The sequence below is a fragment of the Triturus cristatus genome, chromosome 7 (genome assembly GCF_964204655.1).
Source record: "Triturus cristatus chromosome 7, aTriCri1.1, whole genome shotgun sequence".
Taxonomy (NCBI): domain Eukaryota; kingdom Metazoa; phylum Chordata; class Amphibia; order Caudata; family Salamandridae; genus Triturus; species Triturus cristatus.
The window spans coordinates 1,268,851,819-1,268,871,806 of record NC_140590.1 but is presented as its reverse complement, the minus strand read 5'-3'; the positions used below and the strand labels follow the sequence as shown (position 1 = coordinate 1,268,871,806).

At 47.1% G+C, this 19,988-nt stretch overlaps 1 protein-coding gene across 3 annotated transcripts in view; it reads left to right on the top strand.

The window, feature by feature from the left end:
* LOC146811796 (dual specificity protein phosphatase 14-like) overlaps positions 1 to 19,988 on the top strand; it is a 124,766-nt gene that overhangs the window by 75,787 nt on the left and 28,991 nt on the right. The window lies entirely within an intron of this gene.

Sequence of the window (19,988 nt, the reverse complement as noted above, 5' to 3'; positions counted from 1 at the left end):
AAATATATATGTGTATGTATATACATTTTTATTATATATGTATATATATATATATATATATGTGTGTGTTTATATATATATATATTTTTTTTTATTTTATTTATTTATTTATTTATTTTCAAGACGAACTCGGCGCGATCACCACCAGAGTATCCACGGCACAGAGGGAATCCACAGTAGTTTCTTTAAGGTATTTTTATTTTTTCAACACCATCAGTGCAACACATGAAAGGACGGTCAACGCATTTCGTCAGATGCCTTCAACTGGTCCATAGAGTCCCAATGTCTAAACTGTCTATTTAAAGTGACTAAGTGCATGAATCTCTTGTTTGTTTCTGATAAAAAATAGACTACACTCCTAACCCATATTAAAGACTGATTGTATCTGGCTTATGGCAATTGCCATTGTTCCTTTTGTATATTTAATTTTTTTTAATTTTTTACATATTTGCCTTTTGTATATATGTATGTTTTTTTTTACTTTTTTTACATTGATTGTTTTGCTGGTAAAGTACCCAAGTCAAACAAACAAAAAAGACAAAAAAATTAGTATAAAAACTAGTATAAAAAACGGCCTGTTTAAAAATAACTAGTTCATATTTTCTACTCAAAGAAATAGAGGGAAAGGGAATGGAACCAAGGAGAGGGGGGGAGGGGGTGGAAAGAAGGATGAAGGGGCGGCATATTATTCAATATACAAGATTATTTCATTTCATTTCTTTTGTACATGATCTAAAAAAATCCAAATTCTATCCAATATTAAGCAGAAGGAGGTTAAAACACAATTCAACTAAGAATCAAAGACCCAAATTTATCTTGACTACCCCAAGGATTCCTAGGTTTCAGATCTAATATGGAGAGTAAAGTGCTTAGTGCAAAGTACATTCAGATCTTATACGGAAAGTAAAGTGACAAGTGCTGTGTGCAAAATGCATTTGTGCTAATTTAGAGCTCCAAGAGTCTATTCTCAACGGATCATAATTTTTCTGGGATATTTTTCAAAATCAACAGAAAAATGAATAAATACATATTGCAGATATATTGTACAGTCGCAGTTCCAAAATGTCTCTCTCCAAAGTTTCTGATACTTCTAAAGTCGAATTTAGTCTGAACTCTACCCATATTCCATTGGGGTGTCTAAGCAACTGCCTTAATTATTCTTGTTGGATCCATGATTTTTTCACCTCCCTAACTACATATGGATCTTTGGCTTTCTCTTTTGTCTTTAGATCTTCTCTTTTATTGCATGTTCTCTTTTACAATTTTTTCCATCCATCACCCAATAATGCCGACTTAGAATTATTGCTCCTCTATTCTATAGATCTTGACCTTTGCTTGATAGATTGTCCGATAGCATCGTTAGGGACCTTCATCGAAATATTTTTCCTGCGTTTTTCCTTTTTTTATGTTGATTTATCTTTGGCAGATTTGCACTGTAAGTTGATCTTTTTTGTTTTTATAAGTGAACGTGCAACTCAGCATCCAAGTTGTGCCCAAATGGTTTTTCTGTTCCTAGCGCTAAAATGAACCTTGACTCGGCTTTTCTGTGGTCCAGGGTTCTGTCCCCTCCTCTTTCATTTTGTTTAACCATTTTGGCTCCAAAGTATTTCAGTTATTTGATGTTTCCTGAATGTTTCCCTGAAAAATGTTTTGCCATTGGGTAGGAAAGATCTTTATTTTTTAATGCTCTTAGATGCTGTAATATACGCAGTTTCAATTTGTTGATGGTACTCCCAACGTAAAAATGTTTACACGGACATTCTAAAACAATCTATCAATCAATCAATCAATCATCGCATTTATATAGCGCACTACTCACCCAGAGGGTCTCAAGGCGCTGGGGGGTCCGCTACTGCTCGAACAGCCAAGTCTTGAGTTGCTTCCTGAAGGCGAAGTGGTCCTGGGTCTGGCGGAGGTGGGTGGGGAGGGAGTTCCATGTCTTGGCGGCGAGGTAGGAGAAGGATCGTCCCCCTGTGGTGGCTCTTCGGATGCGGGGGACGGTGGCGAGGGCGTGGCTGGTCGATCGAAGCTGGCGTTTGGGAGCGTAGAAGTTGAGGCGGCTGTTGAGGTATCCTGGGCCTTGGTTGTGCAGGGCTTTGTGTGCGTGGGTGAGGAGACGGAAGGTGATTCTCTTGTTGACCGGGAGCCAGTGCAGGTCTCTCAAGTGTCTGGAGATGTGGCTGCGACGGGGGATGTCCAGGATGAGTCGTGCTGAGGCGTTCTGGATCCGCTGGAGTCTCTTCTGGAGTTTGGCGGTGGTTCCAGCGTAGAGGGAGTTGCCGTAGTCCAGACGGCTGGTGACGAGGGCCTGGGTGACCGTCTTCCTGGTCTCGGTGGGGATCCACCGGAAGATCTTGCGTAGCATGCGCAGGATGTTGAAGCACGACGAGGAGACAGCGTTGACTTGTCTGGTCATGGAGAGGGAGGAGTCCAGGATGAAGCCCAGGTTGCGTGCGTGGTCTGTTGGTTTGGGTGCGCTGCCTAGGGCGGGGGGCCACCAGGAGTCGTCCCAAGCGGCGGGTGAGGATCCCAGGAGGAGGACTTCCGTCTTGTCCGAGTTCAGTTTCAGGCGGCTGTTCTTCATCCATTCGGCTACCTCTTTCATCCCTTCGTGAAGGTTGGCTCTGGCGGTGGCGGGGTCGTTGGTGAGGGAGAGGATCAGCTGGGTGTCGTCGGCGTAGGAGTTGATGTTGAGGTTGTGCTGGCGTGCGATGTCAGCGAGGGGGCTCATGTAGACGTTGAAGAGAGTAGGACTGAGCGAGGAGCCTTGAGGGACGCCGCAGATGACTTCGGTGGCTTCAGATCTGAACGGAGGGAGGCGGACTCTCTGTGTCCTTCCGGCGAGGAAGGAGATGATCCACTCCAGTGCCTTTTCTTGGACTCCGACGTTGCTGAGGCGTTGTACTAGGGTACGGTGGCAGACAGTGTCGAAGGCCGCGGAGAGGTCGAGGAGGATGAGGGCCGCTGTTTCTCCGTTGTCGAGTAGCGCTCGGATGTCATCCGTGGCTGCGATCAGGGCGGTCTCGGTGCTGTGGTTGGCCCGGAAGCCAGACTGCGAGGGGTCGAGGGATCCGTTCATCTCGAGGAAGGCGGCCAGCTGCTTGTTGACGGTCTTCTCGATGACTTTTGCGGGAAATGGGAGCAGCGAGATGGGGCGGTAGTTCTTGAGGTCGGTGGGGTCGGCCGATGGCTTCTTGAGTAGGGCGCTGAGTTCGGCGTGCTTCCAGCTCTCCGGGAAGGTAGCGGTGTCGAAGGAGGTGTTGATGATGTTCCGCAGGTGGGGTGCGATGACAGCGTCGGCCTTGTTGAAAACGTGGTGAGGGCAGGGATCGGTCGGAGATCCGGAGTGGATGGAGTTCATCGTGCGGACGGTGTCTTCGGTGTTGATCGGGGTCCAGGCGCGGAGGGTGGTGGTGGGGGGCGGTGGTTCGGTCGTGGTGTTCGTCGGTTGAGTGCTGAAGCTGTTGTGTATGTCCGTGATCTTGTTGTGGAAATAGGAGGCGAGGGAGTTGCAGAGGTCTTGCGAAGGGGTGATGTTGTTGTTTCCGGCGTTGGGGTTGGAGAGCTCTTTGACGATGTTGAAGAGTTCCTTGCTGTTGTGTGCGTTGTTGTCCAGTCATTCCTTGAATGCGGTTTTCTTGGTGGCGTGGATGAGTTGGTGGTGTTTTTGGGTGGCGAGCTTGAGGGCAGTCATGTTGTCCGGTGTTGGGTCTCTGCGCCAGGTTTTCTCGAGGGCTCGGCAGTTCTTCTTGGAGCTTTTGAGTTCGTCGGTGAACCATGGGGCTCTCTTGCTACCGGGTCTGCTAGGCGGGTTCCTCAGGGGGGCGAGCTCGTCTGCGCAGTCGCTGATCCACTTCGTGAGGTTGGTGGCCGCCTGGCTGGGGTTCGTTGTGCTGGTGGGCGGGTTCATGCTCAGGGAGGTCGCGAGCTGGTCGGCTGTGATCTTGTTCCAGCTCCTGCGTGGAAACTGTTGCTGGTGGTGGTGGATCGTGGTCCTGCCGAAGCTGAAGTGGACGCAGCTGTGGTCGGTCCAGTGGAGTCCGGTGGCGTGGCTGAAGGCGATGTCCTTGCTGGATGAGAAGACGGGGTCGAGTGTGTGGCCGGCGTAGTGGGTGGGGGTGGTGAGCAGCTGCTTGAGACCAAGGTTGGCGAGGTTGTCCAGCAGGGTGGTGGTGTTGCGGTCGTTGTAGTTCTCCAGGTGGAAGTTGAGGTCCCCGAGGAGGATGTAGTCAGCGGAGCCGAGGGCGTGTGGGCTGATGAAGTCGGCGATGTCTTCGCTGAATTGTGTGCGTTGTCCCGGGGGTCTGTAGATGAGGGTGCCTCTGAGGGTGGTCTTGGGGTTGATGTGGACTTGGAAGTGCAGGTGCTCGGCGGTTGCGAGGGTGTCGTCGGTGTTGGTCGTGATGCGGATGGTGTTCCTGTGGACGATGGCGATGCCTCCTCCGGTGTGGTTGATGCGGTCCCTTCGGATGATCTTGTAGCCGTCTGGGATGGCGATGGCGATGTCAGGCGCTGAGGAGGCGTTCATCCAGGTTTCCGTGAAGAAGGCGACGTCTGGGGCTGTGGTGTCGAGAAGGTTCCAGATCTCGATGGCGTGCCTGTGGACGGAGCGGGTGTTGAGCAGGATGCATTTCAGGTGGCTGCTGTTGTTGCTCGTCTTGGTCTTGGTTGGTGTAGGTGTAGTGCAGGAGAACTTGCAGGAGTTGCAGCAGAAGGGTCCGTGGGTGCGTCTCGGGGTGGCACGGTAGCAGCCCGGGACTCGGCCGGCGTTGAGGGCGTTGAGGGTGGCGGCGTCGTACGTCCGGCGGGCAGGCTGGGGTCTGCGGGGGCCAGGGGTCCTGGCACTGGGCACGGTCCCGGCGCGGACGGGCGCAGACGGGCTTACCTTTGGCGCACCTTCGGCGCTCAATCGGTGCTCCCGCTGCGCGCGTCCGCTGCGCGGTCGCTCTGGGGGCGTCATAAATCTGGAGCCGGGAGGGCGGGTCAGCTGGGAGGCGGGAGCGGGCGGCCAATGGGCTGGAGGTGGGCGGGGCCGCAGGGAGGCAGCGGCGGGAATCGGCGATGACGGGCGGCTCAGCGGCGGCTGGGTCGCTCTGGCAGGCAGGCAGACAGGAAGGCGTTTGGCAGCAGGAGGGGTGACCAGGCCTCGTAGAAGGCACAGTGGTCACGTATTTAGATTCACAAGTGATATGTTCAGTAATCCTTTCCCTCTTTCCATTTGGAAGTTGATACATTTGTGTGTTATATCCATGTTCACAGGCCTTGCATTTAGAACATTTCCAGAAACCGGGAGTTGATAACCATGTTCCTTTTTCTTTTTTGGTTGCTTCCAGGTGACTATGTGTTAGAAGATCACCCAATGAGGCTGTCTTTCTGTACGTTATTTTTTGGAGTTGATGGTAACTTCCTCTTTAATGACTCATCAAGCATTAGAATACTCCAGTGTTTTTTAATGATATTTCTGAGGCACTTATTTTCCACATTAAAGTCTAAGATAATGCGGGTTGTATCATCATTTTCTAATTGTTCACGATCTTCCAGTAGTTCTGATCTTCTCTTTCTCGTTACTCTGTTTTTGGATGTTTAAATGATGTCCAATGGATAGCCCCTTGCCAGCAATCTAGTACTGGTTTCCTCTAAATTTTGTTCAATGTCAATGGCTTCAGAGCAGTTCCTCTTAATGCGGAGCATCTCTCCATATGGAATACTCCATTTCAGATGTTGTGGATGTCCGCTGTTCGCATGGAGGATACTGTTCGTGGCGGTCGGTTTCCTATGGATTCTAGTACAGAGTTTATGTTTTTGTACAAATACTTCTACATCCAGATAACTCACTTGTGTTTTACTGCAGGTAGATGTAAAAGATAGATTGTAATCATTCTTGTCCAAGCTCTGGATGAATTCTTCAAGACTTGACAGATCTCCTTCCCAGATTACGAATAAATCGTCAATCTATCTAATCCAAGACTTGATATTCGACTTGTACCTGCTCTGTATGATACATTCCTCCCAAACTGCCATAAATAGATTTGCATATGTCAGAGCAAATGACGTCCCCGTTGCTGTGCCTTGTCTTTGGAGAAATGTCTCGCCATTGAAGAGAAAAGCATTATGCGTTAAGCAATGATCCAACATATCAATAATCATTTCGGAGTGTTCCAAAAAACTCAAGGATCTTGTCTTCAGGAACCTTCTTACTGCTGTTAAGCCATCTTTGTGAAGGATTGATGTGTACAACGAAGTTACATCAATCGTAACCATAGTTAGATTGTGGTTCCAATTGATGTTTCGTAGTCTGTTTAGGAAGGTCGTTGTGTCCTTAAGGTATGAAGGAAGAGAAATCACATAGTCCATCAAGAACACATCAATATAGTGGGAAGTTTTTTCAAAAAGAGAACCCATGGAGCTAACTATAGGTCTTCCTGGAGGATTAGTGAGTGACTTATGTACCTTAGGTAGAAAGTATATAGTCGCTGTTACTGGGTTTTCCACCTCAAGGTACATGTATTCCTCAAAGTTGATCAGTCCCCTTTCTTTCCAAGCTAACAATCGTGAGTGGTATTCCATAGTCCATTGTTCCATTGGGTTCTTCTCCAATTTTTGACAGTGCTCTTGGTTCCTCAATTGCCTGTATGCCTCAGAGATGTATTGTTCTCGATCTTGTAAAACAATATTCCCGCCTTTATCGGCAGCCTTTATGACAATTTTCGAGTTGTCCCTTAAGTCTTTTAACGCCTTTTGTTCTTTTGGTGTAAGGTTCCATGACTGTTTATTGTTTCTCTTCTTTATGGATAGTTGATTAATCTCTTCCACCACAAACTCGTGGAACAAATCAATTTTATTCCCTGGGGGTAACTGTGGGCAGAACTTCGACTGAGATTTTAATCCACTATCTCCACCTTGATGTGTATTAATGCCTTCTCTCTGACAGACTGCTATGTCATCATCTCTTCTTGTAGTGGAATTTAGGCCATTCTCTGGAGTGTTGATCCCTAGATTTTACAATGTTCTTAAAGTTGGTAAGCCATTTTGGTTCATATATATATATATAAGCGCTCAAATTGCACCTAGTCTGGAATTCACTCGCGGGCGGGTGCTCTACGTGTGGCGGTACAATCCACAAATTACTTCGGCTCTCATTCTCCAGGTTCCAAGAGAAGTAAGCACTCACGGGAGATAAACAAGTGAAGAGCCATCTTGAGAAAGAATTCCACGGGGTGGGAACCCTGAGAGAAATGCGGGTTTTTTTCCCATGTGGAAAAGGCAAGGCTTGCTCGAACAGCAAGAGGGTCCACTCCTACAGTATCCCAGATGTGAAGATTAAAAGACCAATCAATAAACGTATCACCTGCAGTACCCCATATGCGGTGTACTGCCTGATATGCCCGTGTAGCCTATGTTATATTGGCAGTAACAATACACCCCTTGAAAATTCGATTACTAGAGCACCAAAGGGCGATAGTAAAAAATGATGCGTCATATCCAGTGGCGAGACACTATGCCGAAAAACATGCCAGCAATAGGAACCAATTACAGTTCTATGGTTTAGACCATGTACCCGAAAACATCAGAGAGCGTGACAGGTTGAAGAAACTGCGAAGGTTAGAGTCACGCTATATAGTGGACTGTCAGACAAAGTCCCCGAGGGGTTTAAATAGTGGGGAGGAATTAGCATCACACCTGGGTATTTGACGGGTAATTTTCAGAATATGCAAAAAGGATTTAACAGGACATAGGAGTATTGTGTATAAAATTGAACTGAATTAGAGGCCAATTGAGGAGAGAAAAGTGGAGAAAATGAATTTTAGTACACATAGTATATGGGTAATTGATTATTTGTGATTTTTTTGAATTTTTTGATGAATTGCTGATTAGCTGTTACAATTGGGGGTAAAGAACAAAATGAAATATAGGAACATGCAATAATGAGGAAATGTGTGTCCATTAAATGAAAGGGACTTAAGCCGATTCACGGCAAGATGAATTCATTTGAAGGCAACAAGAGAATTTCGCCATAGATGGGCGTAGTGACTGTTAAACACCCATACAGGGTTATGACAAATATGTTTAGCAATTTGGTATTGATGTACTGCTAAAGCCGATACATGGCATGTAAAGACGGCAAATTATGATCATTAGCCGAGCGATCACGATAAACGAGAATCGAATATCAATGGCTGCTAACATTTGTAATAACAGTGGTGAAATGAGTATAACCATATGTACTGCATTCGCCATTTTACACGTGCTAAACTGCATATTGACCTCGATTCCATGTGATGCTCTGATCTTCCATTTTGTTGCACTGCATTTCCATCTTGTGCTGCTTTGACCCGTAGTTACACTTCAGCAGTAACATAAACATGTTTTTCACAAAAATCAGTACGAGCTAGTGCGAGACATACCTCGTGAGGTTATTTTGTACCTTGAGCTTGTTTTTGTGCATTCTATGCTTATCTCTAGGACAGAGGGAGGATGCGCTGTGCAAGGCTCTCCAAGGCCGGAGCCAGGGAAAGGAATGTCTTTTGCCTCGGCGCACCCAAGCAGAATCTGGCCAGGTCTGTATGGGTGGATCTGACGCAGAGATGCGGCCAGCACCTATGATGCATAGATGGGCGAGAACGCCTACTAGAGGGTTCTCGAACGTGTTGATTTAACTATAAAAAGCGGTGTCTGTGGGGTGGAGCTCAGGAACTCAGTCTTGGAGTGGACGCACTCGCGGGCCAACTTTGGTGCCCGGAGAGATTACTTCCTGTGCCCCAGTCTTGGTGTTTTTCGGTGCTTGGCCGGGGATGTTGAAGACTCCGGTGCAGACACATCTGGTGAGGTGCTTTGTACATTAACTGTTCATATATCTATATTCAAGATCTCATATTTGTATGTAATACTATATATATAGTGTGGTGTATTCATTGTTTCACTTGGTGCCTAAGAACTTACTAGCTTCAGTGACTTATTGCCCTTGTCTACGATACTAAAAAAGCTCATTTTACCTCCAGAGGAGCGTCGGAGTTTCTGTGTAAGTAAGTGGTGTGCGTAAGTTTAGATTACGCAAGTGGGCAAGGCAATACATTTTGGCGTAGTCGGCAGGATACGTAAGTAACGCGGGTAGGAACATGTTTAAAAAGACGAAAGGTGGTTTTGGTTCTTTGGCACCAAGTGAAATCCCTTCCGCCTCCATGCAAATTCCAGGATGGGAGGCGACGCCGTACTCCGCGCTGGCGCGTGAGTACTCTAAAAGCTCAGGATTAAGTGAGAGCTGGTTTGACTGTTTGGGCGAAGCAACGCCAGAAGATGTTTTGAATTGTTTGCGGAAGATTCCTGTGGAGAAAGGTAAAGAATTATGGACAGTGAGCCGCCGAGGTTGGGCTCTGATGCATGCCTACCGTCAAGTTTTTGACAAATGTTTATCTCTGCAGCGGGAACAGTTGAGCTTAGAAAAACAACTTATTGAAGCTAAGAATATGTCTACAATGCTTTCCTGCCAGAATAAGCTATTACAAGACAAATTTGAAACATATCAAACTATAGCAGAACGGGCTGCAGTCCGTGTCACTGAACACAGATACAGGAAAAGGAGGGGTAGAGTGAGTAAGAGAAAAGTCCATTTAGCGATTGCCAAAGCAGGCTTAGATTTTGATCCATCCACCTGGGACTCTAACATCTGGGAATCATCAGAGTTCTCCTCAGAAGGAGAGCAGCCTTTACAGAGAGAAAGACAGGAGGAGGAGGTAAAGAATAGTAAGAGAGTGGAAGCGCAGCCCATTCTAAGACGGAAACTTCAAACCAGTCCAGCGAACCCAGATGGAGTTATGTTAAATAGTCTGGAGGATTTTACTCAACAGGAGATCAGTGATATTTTAGAGAGATTTAGACAGAAGCCTGGCGAGGCACTATTAACTTGGATGGTGTGCCTCTATGATCAAGGCGCTTCTGGGGTCATGTTAGACGGTGGGGATGCTGCCAAATTTTTTACTCTCAGTACTGATCCCTCTGTGCAGGGACACTTCCGGACTTTCCGCAGTGATGACCAAACTACCCTGTTGCAGCTAGCCGCACAGGGATGTGGTCATAAGTACCCCACAGATTCAGATTGGCCTGGAAATGAAAAACCATGGTTTACCCTAAGAGATGCCTCACAGAGAATTAAGGAGGAGGGGATGAAGCTGGCTATCCTTATAAGTGAGACGCATAATTTGATGGGTCAGATAATGACTGTGTCCATGCGGAACAAAATCATTCGTTTGGCACCCCCTGCATACAAAGCGGTGATAATGACTCTGTTAATTAATCAAACTGGTAATACCATAGGAGAAGTAGTCGAGGCGGTCCGTGAGCTGGGAGAGCTTGGGGAATGGACCAAGCCAGACAGGACTTCGCGCTCAGAGTCCCGCACTAATAACAAACGAGTGACCCGACGTGATATGTTTTTGGCGCTGTTAAAGGACGGGGTGTCAAGGAGTGAGATTGATGGCATTGAGACCAAAAGCATGTGGGAAATGTACCGTAAGCGAGGACTGGATAGGAAGGAGGGGAGTAGGCATGTGAGTAGAAAAGATAACAATAAAGTAAGTCGCAGGGAAACAGAGCTTGAGGAGAAGCATGACAAAGCAGGTCAGGAGAGAGAGGGAATCTCATGCGAGAGTGACAAAAGAGAAAGGTGGGGACCGAGATTGCACAGATTCAGATGGGGACCGGGAAGAGGAGGAGTTGTTCCCTGAGGGTTACCCGACATTGTATTCAGATCTGCATCGGGCAGATGCAGAGCTGCGCAGGCAAAAGCTAGATTAGGAAATGGACCAAGCTCCTGTGCAGGGATGGGCTCGCAGAGATAATGGACTGCATGTGAGGGTTGAGATCTATTGGAAAAATAGAAACGTTCAGGAGGTGCGGGCTTTAGTAGACACCGGAGCAGAGGCCACGTTGATACATGGCAATCCACGAAAATTTAAAGGACAGTATTTTACTATCACGGGTTTGGGTGGACAGGAGACACCAGCAGTGCAAACGGTAATTCAGATGAAAATAGGCAGACTTCCCAAGAGAGCATACACTGTTTTGATTGTGCCCATTCCCGAGTACATCATTGGTATTGACATTCTGAAAGGAATGACCCTTTATTTAGATGACGGATGCTACCAGTTTGGGTCAAAGCAGTACCTCTCGGTGGCTGCTGTGAGGGTGGGGCGCTTGAAGATTCCCCCAGTGAAGGTGCCCCAAGCAACAAAAGTGGTTCACATGAAGCAGTACAGGATCCCAGGGGGACATGATGAGATTACCGCAACCATACGGGACTTGGTGGAGGTGGGGGTGGTGAGACCGGTTACCCCGGCGTGGAATAACCCTGTGTGGCCCGTGCACAAACCGGATGGAAGCTGGTGCATGACTGTGGATTACCGCGAGCTGAATAAGCATACGCCCCCGTTGACAGCCGCAGTCCCCGACACCATCACTTGGATTGAAAAAATTCAGAAACACAATGGGACATGGTATGCGGCACTTGATATTGCCAATACTTTTTTCACGATTACAATTGCCCCCGAGTCCGAGGAACAATTTTCCTTCTCATGGAGTGGTAGGCAGTTCACGTTTACATCTTTACCACAGGGGTACTTACATAGCCCCACGATCTGTCACCGGTTGGTGGCAGAGCATTTGGATGAGGAGTCAGTTATTCCTGGAGTACAACTTTGCCATTACATTGATGATGTGTTAATCCAAGGAGAGACCCAAGAACAGGTGCAGGCTCAACTAGACAGAATTGTAGAGCACTTGCAAAGCAAAGGGTGGGTGATTAACCCACAGAAGGTGCAGGGACCCTCCCAGAGTGTGAAGTTTTTAGGTATTCAGTGGCATCAGGGGCATAGAGAGGTGCTGCCACAAGTAAGGCAAAAGATCAAAGAGTTTGCAATGCCGCGAAACAGGAAGGAGGCGCAGCGTTTCATTGGATTGTTTGGTTTTTGGAGACAGCATATTCCCCAATTGAGTCAGATGTTGGCCCCTCTGTACAAGGTTACGTAGAAGAAGCATGAGTTTGAGTGGGGGGAGGGCCAGCAGCAGGCATTTGAGTCAGCGAAGGAGGCTATACAGCGTGCCCTGGATCTATGGCCCATACGAGAGGGAAGCATTGATTTGAATGTAACGGTCTAGGATCAGTATGCGACCTGGAGCCTGTGGCAAAAACAGGGGAGACAGAAAGTGCCCCTAGGGTTTTGGACAAAGAAATTACCTGATGCTGGAGAGCGGTACATTTCTTTAGAAAAGTAGTTGTTGGCATGTTATTGGGCTCTGGTGGATACCGAGCAATTGACTCTGGGGCACAATGTGTTTTTGAGACCTGAAATTCCTATCATGCAATGGGTAATGAGCTCACCCAAGACACACAGGATTGGGCATGCACAGGAGGCTAGCGTCATAAAGTGGAAGTGGTACATACAAGACAGAGCACGAGTGGGTCCTAAAGGTACCGCAGTGCTGCATGAACAAGTGGCGCAGACTCCGGTAGCAGATGCAGAAATGTTGCAAGATGTACCCAAAGTACGAGAGTCCCCAGTGAAATGGGGCGGGCCATTCTCAGAGTTGTCCGCGGAGGATAAAAAGCATGTGTGGTTTACAGATGGCTCAGCCAGATATGTGGGGACCAAGAGACATTGGAAGGCAGTGTCATACAATCCTGTGACCAAAAAGTTGTTGTCGACTACCGGAGAGGGATGAAGTAGTCAGTTCGCAGAACTGTACGCGGTTTACCAGGCTTTAAAGCAAGAGCTTCCTGGTACATGTCATATTTATACTGATTCATGGTCTACGGCCAATGGGTTAGCCACTTGGCTTCCCACATGGCATGCTCATAATTGGATGATTCACAATAGGGAGGTTTGGGGAAAGGAGTTGTGGCAGGAGATTTGGGAATTGATGTCCCAGAGTACAGTCACAGGTTATCATGTTGATGCTCATTGCCCGACTGACTCACTGGAGCGTTGGTGCAATTCCTTTGCAGACCAAGATGCGAAGATTCGTGAAGCTGAGGTGGCAATGCAGGATTCTGACTTGGTGGGCATGGCTAAATGGGCGCATCAGAAAAGCGGACATTTGGGCGAGCGAGCCACTAGCAGGTGGGCAGAAAGTAGGGGGATGTATATTCCCCTAGATTTGATTAAAACAGCGATCATTCACTGTCCCGTTTGTCAGCATACCCAACACAGACCAGTTCCACAGGTAGTGAGAGGCCAGCTAGGCAGAGGGAAGTTGCCAGGGCAAATATGGCAAATTGATTTCATCGGGCCAATGCCAATGAGTCGAGGATGTCAGTATGCATGCACGGTGGTGGATAACTATTCTGGCTATCTCATCGCCTTTCCATTCAAGAGAGCAACCCAGTCTAACACTCTGAAAACTTTGAATTTGTTGATTTTGTATTACGGAATTCCTTTGCAGGTCCAAAGTGACAATGGGTCACACTTTAAAGGAAAGATGGTGCAAGATTTTTGTGTGCAGCATAACATTGAGTGGATCTATCACATACCCTATTACCCACAGGCAGCGGGTTTGATTGAGAGAATGAATGGTTTGTTGAAAGAGCAGTTGAAAAAGTTGTCTGATGGGTCATTTAAGGGGTGGAGAGATCACTTGCCTGATGCATTGCAAATTTTGAACAACCGACCCCTTGCCAATGCAGAGACTCCTTTGATGCGCATGTTGACCCCTGCTTTGCAGATCAAGCCCCATGTGGCCACGAACACAATTCTGTATTGGGAGACAGCTCCCGGAGCTTTAGCTCCATATCGTGCCGCACCAGAGGCTGCCAGTCTTGATTTGCATGTCTTGAAACTCTATCGATTGCAACCACGTGATATTACCTTGATTGAGATGGGAATTGGAGTTCAAATTCCCCCAGAGCATTTCGGACTGATCGCTCCTCGATCTGGGCTTGCCCTTAAAGGCATTCCAGGTTTTGGGAGGGGTGGTCGATGCCGATTACCAGGGGGAGATCAAACTTATTCTATTGAACAGTGGAGACAATGATCTGATTGTGCAACCCGGTGACCGAGTTGCCCAAATGGTCATCATGCCGGTTTATGGAGGAAATGTCATGAAGGGGACGGCCCCAGCCCTTCTAACTGTGCGAGGAAAGGGCGGGTTCGGGAAAGGATAATATACTAGTCATCATGAGACCCGGCGTAACGTCCTGGCTTTCTCGGGGTTGGGACAAACAGACGACGGACCAGAGAAATGGAGGTTAAGGATGATTTAATAAACAGATAAACAACTACAGACAACAAAGAATACCGGTACTGGAATCACCAGTTAAAGTACGATACCCATTCACAGCTCTTCTAACCGTCCTCCGCATGCACACCGGACCCGGTATGCTCCAACGGAGGGCACAGTGCTAAGCAGTGGCCGACAATGCCACTCGACCGCTGTGAAGGGTAGTTCCAAGGTTGTGGAATCTACGGGGGGGGCACGTGGGAGTCACCCGGCCGGGCTCTCTACCACCTGGGAACAGCCGCTCTACCAGTATCCCCCAGAGTACTGCCACAACACAAAGACGCAGGGAACACTTCCTAGTGTGCGTCTCTTGTATCCGGGTTTAAGTGATGATACCCAAGGTGGTGCAGAGAATGGATGGGAGCAGCCGCTCTACCTATCCCAGTTCTCCTACGAGTGTCGATGGCTAAGACGCGGAAACACCTCCTGGATAGCGTCTTAGCTCTAGGCGTGTGTTTACCCAAGTAACGAGGGTGGGGAGCTTCGGCTCGCACTCACCTCGTTTTCTCCAATTGTCAGGCCGTTGGGAGCTTCGGCTCTACCAACGGTACTTGTGCACAATGACGTTGAATACGGCTCTCAGAACGGGACAGGACACGGGCAGGAAGCACACGCAGCACCTCTCCTCCGCTCCTTAGAATGTTCCTTCCGCCGCTCAAATCTCCAACGGGTCCGTGTACCTCAACCAGGTACTCCAGCAAAGATCAGAATATCCGACGCCGAGTCCCAGTGATCTTCTCCTTAAGTAGTACTCTCGGCGTTGTATAACCATGACTCTTGAGTTGCATAACACGTAAACTAGGCGTTACCCTTGGTGTTATGTAACCAGAACTCTTGAGTTGCATAAGGCACTGTTGCCGGAGGACATTCTGAGAGTTGTAGTCCGCTCTCCTCCAAGCGCACCAGGTTCACGGAAGTGGCATCGTGGGAGGGAATCCATGTGTGAGAGGGGAATCCAGACACCCGAACAGGAAAAGTGGGAAAATGTACCTGCTGAAAATTTACGAGAGTGATTATACCAGTTTGTTTTCTGTTTCTAGATCACAGTATGGCTTGCCGCTGTGATGCTTGCGCTGTGTGGTCTGTGTTTGGGCGTGTCCGGAGGGGTCCGGGAGGGCCCGGGGATGCCGAAGGAGGTCAACTGCCCGAGTCGGATGACAGCATTGTTGCAGCAACCAGATAACATCTGGACCTATTTGGCCGGGAATGTGCTGAACACTTCCCACTTCTGTATGAGAAATCTTCAGAGTACAGCTGATATGATATCACTTGTCTTGTTGCCATACCTACCCCTGCACATGTGCTTCTGCACATCTTCAACCAAACTAACTTTGATGGGGTAGTGGAGGAAACTGATGTTCAAACACATCTGAGTCTTTATGAGTACTGTCGCTTTTGCCCGGAGGTTACAGATAACCTCTGGAGGAACATGACGAGTATTGTTACCTACAACATCACTACTGGAGACGTTTGCTATCAACTAACTTGTGACCCTGCCAAAATTGGCAAGTGTAGCCAATTGAAACTAGAGAAAAGCACACAATTGATCACTAATCAACAAACATTATTTCACTCACGACATGACAGTTTTTGCAGTAATGTTACCAATTATATGGTCTGTAATTATACAGTATTAACCGCTAGCCATGTAAACCAGGTGAAACTATCTAAGGAATGGCTGTTCTCGTGTGGCAATATTTCATACACTTACATACCAGCTAATATAACTGGAGGACCTTGTGCCTTATCACGATTAAGTCTTATGCTTTTTCCCATGCATTCTGTGACACACATTCGCTCTTCTAGAGCCGATGTTCAATTACCTGAGGCTTGTGACTCCAATATTGACTTGCTTTCTAGAGCAGAGTATACCAGTTTGGCTATTTCCATTGTAGGAGTGCCAGGACTGTCCGTTTATAATGCAAGAACTATTGCTAAGCTTGCCTGTTTAATTGTGAAGAATCTCAATCATACTTCTGCCGCTTTAGCTGACTTGTTATTAGATGTTCAAGGAACGAGAAAAGCTGTTTTGCAGAATAGGGCAGCTGTGGACTATTTGTTGTTGAAACACAACCACGGTTGTGAGGACTTTGACGGACTCTGTTGTTTCAATTTATCTGATCATTCTACATCTATCCATGCACATATTAATGCTTTTAAAGATTTAGTGAAAGGGGTTACCCAAAACGTTGATCAAGGATGGTGGGATTGGTTGTTTGGGTGGCTACCTAATTTTGGACAGCTTCATTGTATCTTGGGTGTTATTGTAGTGATTATTTGTGTTTCTATCTCATTATGTTGTTGTATTCAATGCATTCCTAATCTTCTCTCCCTTCTTCGTCCCAGATCCATGGTATTTAGGCCAATGGGATATGATGGGTGAATCGAGGGTCAAGGGGTGGAATGTACTGCATTCGCCATTTTACACGTGCTAAACTGCATATTGGCCTCGATTCCATGTGATGCTCTGATCTTCCATTTTGTTGCACTGCATTTCCATCTTGTGCTGCTTTGACCCGTAGTTACACTTCAGCAGTAACATAACATGTTCTTCACGTAAACCAGTACGAGCTGGTGCGAGACATACCTCGTGAGGTTATTTTGTACCTTGAGCTTGTTTTTGTGCATTCTATGCTTATCTCTAGGACAGAGGGAGGATGCGCTGTGCAAGGCTCTCCAAGGCCGGAGCCAGGGAAAGGAATGTCTTTTGCCTCGGCGCACCCAAGCAGAATCTGGCCAGGTCTGTATGGGTGGATCTGACGCAGAGATGCGGCCAGCACCTATGATGGATAGATGGGCGAGAACCAGAGACGTTTTAATGCATGGGCAAAGTGGGCTCTGGCCCAGGGCCCCAGCCTTTCAGGGGGCCCCCTGACAAAGTCAGCTCCGTTCTCCAGAGTTTTGCCCTAATGACCTTGAATATTTCTTAAACAGATTGTTTTAAATACTGTTTTCCTTTAATTTATGTTTTATGTGCCTGATGTGTGAGAGTCTAGTACAGCCATTTTGCTGAGAAATGTTGTGTTTATGTTTCATGCAATATACAGAAAAAAAGTTTCTTTTAGATCAAAACAAGGCCTAACATATAAGAAATGGGAGGGCGTCACAGAGATTATTTGCAGTAATATTGGTGAGCTGCTGCTGTGTTACAGTATTGAAAACACACATACATATCCCTGAATATTAGATATAAACACATTTAGGGCCTTATTTATGAGAAGTGATGCATCGCTGTGTGAATACAGGGATGCGTCACTTCTTAGTGCACCCTCCTTGCGACATGACGGATGTGTCATATTTACTGAATGTCGCATCATGTCGCAAGGAGTTACAGATACGTCAGTATTTCTGGCATATCTGTAGGCGCAAAAGTGATGCATTGCTGGGGTGTGTCTGAAATAGATGCAAGTCCAGCAATGTGTCCTTTCACATGGGGCAAGCCCCATGTGAAAGGGCCTGCATCAGTCTTACACCTGCTGTGAGGCAGGTGTAAGATATTGACGCAATGGCCTCCTAGAAGTGGCGCACTGAGTTCTCATAGATTTCAATGTGCCACTTCTACAAGGCTTTTTGCGGCGGAACACCCACCCTGCATACATTATACGTGGCGAATGCATAATGTGGTGCAGGGGTTTACAAAGCGACGCATCTGCCTAGATGCGTCACTTTGTAAATAGGGCGTAACATGGCACATTTTTTTTGCTGCCGGCGGCATAAAAAAGAAACAAGGCCTCATAAATAAGGCTCTTAGAATTTGGACGAGTGTTCCTTTGCACTGTCAGGGACCTAATGAAATTAAATGAAATAATGTATTTAATAAAGCGCGCAGCCACTCAGACTAGAGTGTCCTGGCACATGGCAGCGGGAGGAAAACGTGCATAAAAGACCCATCAGTTATTAAAAAGCCAGGTTTTTAAGTTCTTCCTGAAAGAGAGTAGGTCTGTGGTTAGTCTCAGAGACTCAGGGAGTCTATTCCACAATTTTGCGCCTAGAGAGCAGAGGGATCTGCCTCCAGTGCGGTCACGGCATATTTTAGGCACGATGGCCAGGTAGGCATTGGAAGATCTTAGGGGTCTAGATGTTGTGCAGTGATTAACGTGCTTATTTAGGTAGCCGGCTCCTAAGCTGTGGAAAGCTTTAAAGAAGATGGTCATCGCTTTGAAGTTGATCCGTTCTTTTATTCGGAACCAGTGTAGAGACATAAGAATAGAGTTCATAATAGATCTGGGTTTAGGTCTCAGGATGGCTCTGGCCGCCGCGTTTTGAACTACTTGTAGGCGCTGGATAAGGGGCTTTGGGAAGACCGAGGTGCAAGCTGTTGACATAGTCAAACTTTGATGTCACCAGAGCCTGCACCACGATCTTTGTACTCTCATGCGGTAACAGTGGCAGGAATTTTTTAGCATCCGGAGTATGCCAAAGCAAGCTTCAGTTAGATTTTGGATTGGAAAGCGCAAGGAGAGTGTCTTGTCTATGACAATTCCTACGTTTTTGACTTTCTCCTTTTCCGCGGGCAGGGGCAGCAGATCTTTTGGCCACCAAGAGCTCCAGTCAGGCGTTTCTGGATTACCAAAGAAAATAACTTCATTTTTGTCAGGATTGCACTTCAGCTGATTGATCTTAAGCCAGTTAAAAATCTTTGTGAGGCAAGACCTAATCATTGCACCGTAAAAGTCGGTTCCTTTTTCACATGTAAATATCCGCTGAGTGTCATCAGCATAGGAACCAATTTTGACGCTCTCTTCCTCTACCAGAAATGCAAGGGGGATAGATATATATTAAAAAGGGTAGGACTGAGAATGGAGCCCTGAGGGACACCTACATTCATGGCCGGAACCGGGTATGAGAAAGGTGGGAGCCAGATGTCCTGAGATCTATTTGCCAAGAACGATGACATCCATGTTAAGGCGCCCCCCCAGGTTGATGTTAGCAAGTCTCTCCAGGAGCCTCTCATGTGGGACCGTATCGAAGGCCGCCGACAGATCGAGCACTATCAGAACAGTCTTGCCTCCCTGGTCCAGCTTACCCTTGAGAAATTCAGTCACATCCAGGAGAGCGGACTCCGTACTGTAGTTAGCCCTAAAACCGGATTGGGACTCATGAAGGAGATTCCCATCATCAATGTGTTTTTAGAGGGCCTTGTTTACATGCTTTTCTAATACTTTGGAGAGGGCAGGAAGAAGGGAGATTGGCCTGTAGTTGGCAGGGTCCGTCAGTTTGGCGTTAGCCTTTTTTATCAGTGGAAGAATCTTAGCATTCTTCCATAATTTCGCCATGTTGCCTGAGGAGAGGGAAGCATTAAAGAGCTGGTTTACCGTGGGGTTTATGGTGGGAGCTAATAGGTTCAGTATATTCGCTGGACATGGGTCGGTAGGAGAGCCATATTTAATGCTTTGGAGAAGGGTCAGTGATTCTTCAAGCTAAAACTCAGGGAAAACTAGTAAAGATGGAGGGTCCAAGAGGTGAAATTTGCTATTGGAACTAAGGTAGAAGGGCAGTTCTTCCTCTGAGATGTTACTGAAGGCTTGTTGGATCACGGAGATCTTTTTGTGGAAGAATTGAGCTATTTGCTTAGACACTTCTTCCATACATGGTCCTCCCTTTGTGCCTGCTTTCGGGACGGTAAAGGATTTAACTATGCTAAATATTTCCTTACTCTTATTTTGGGCATTTTCTATTTTGGTTTGAAAGACGTTTTTCTTGGCTGCCTTCACAAGAAT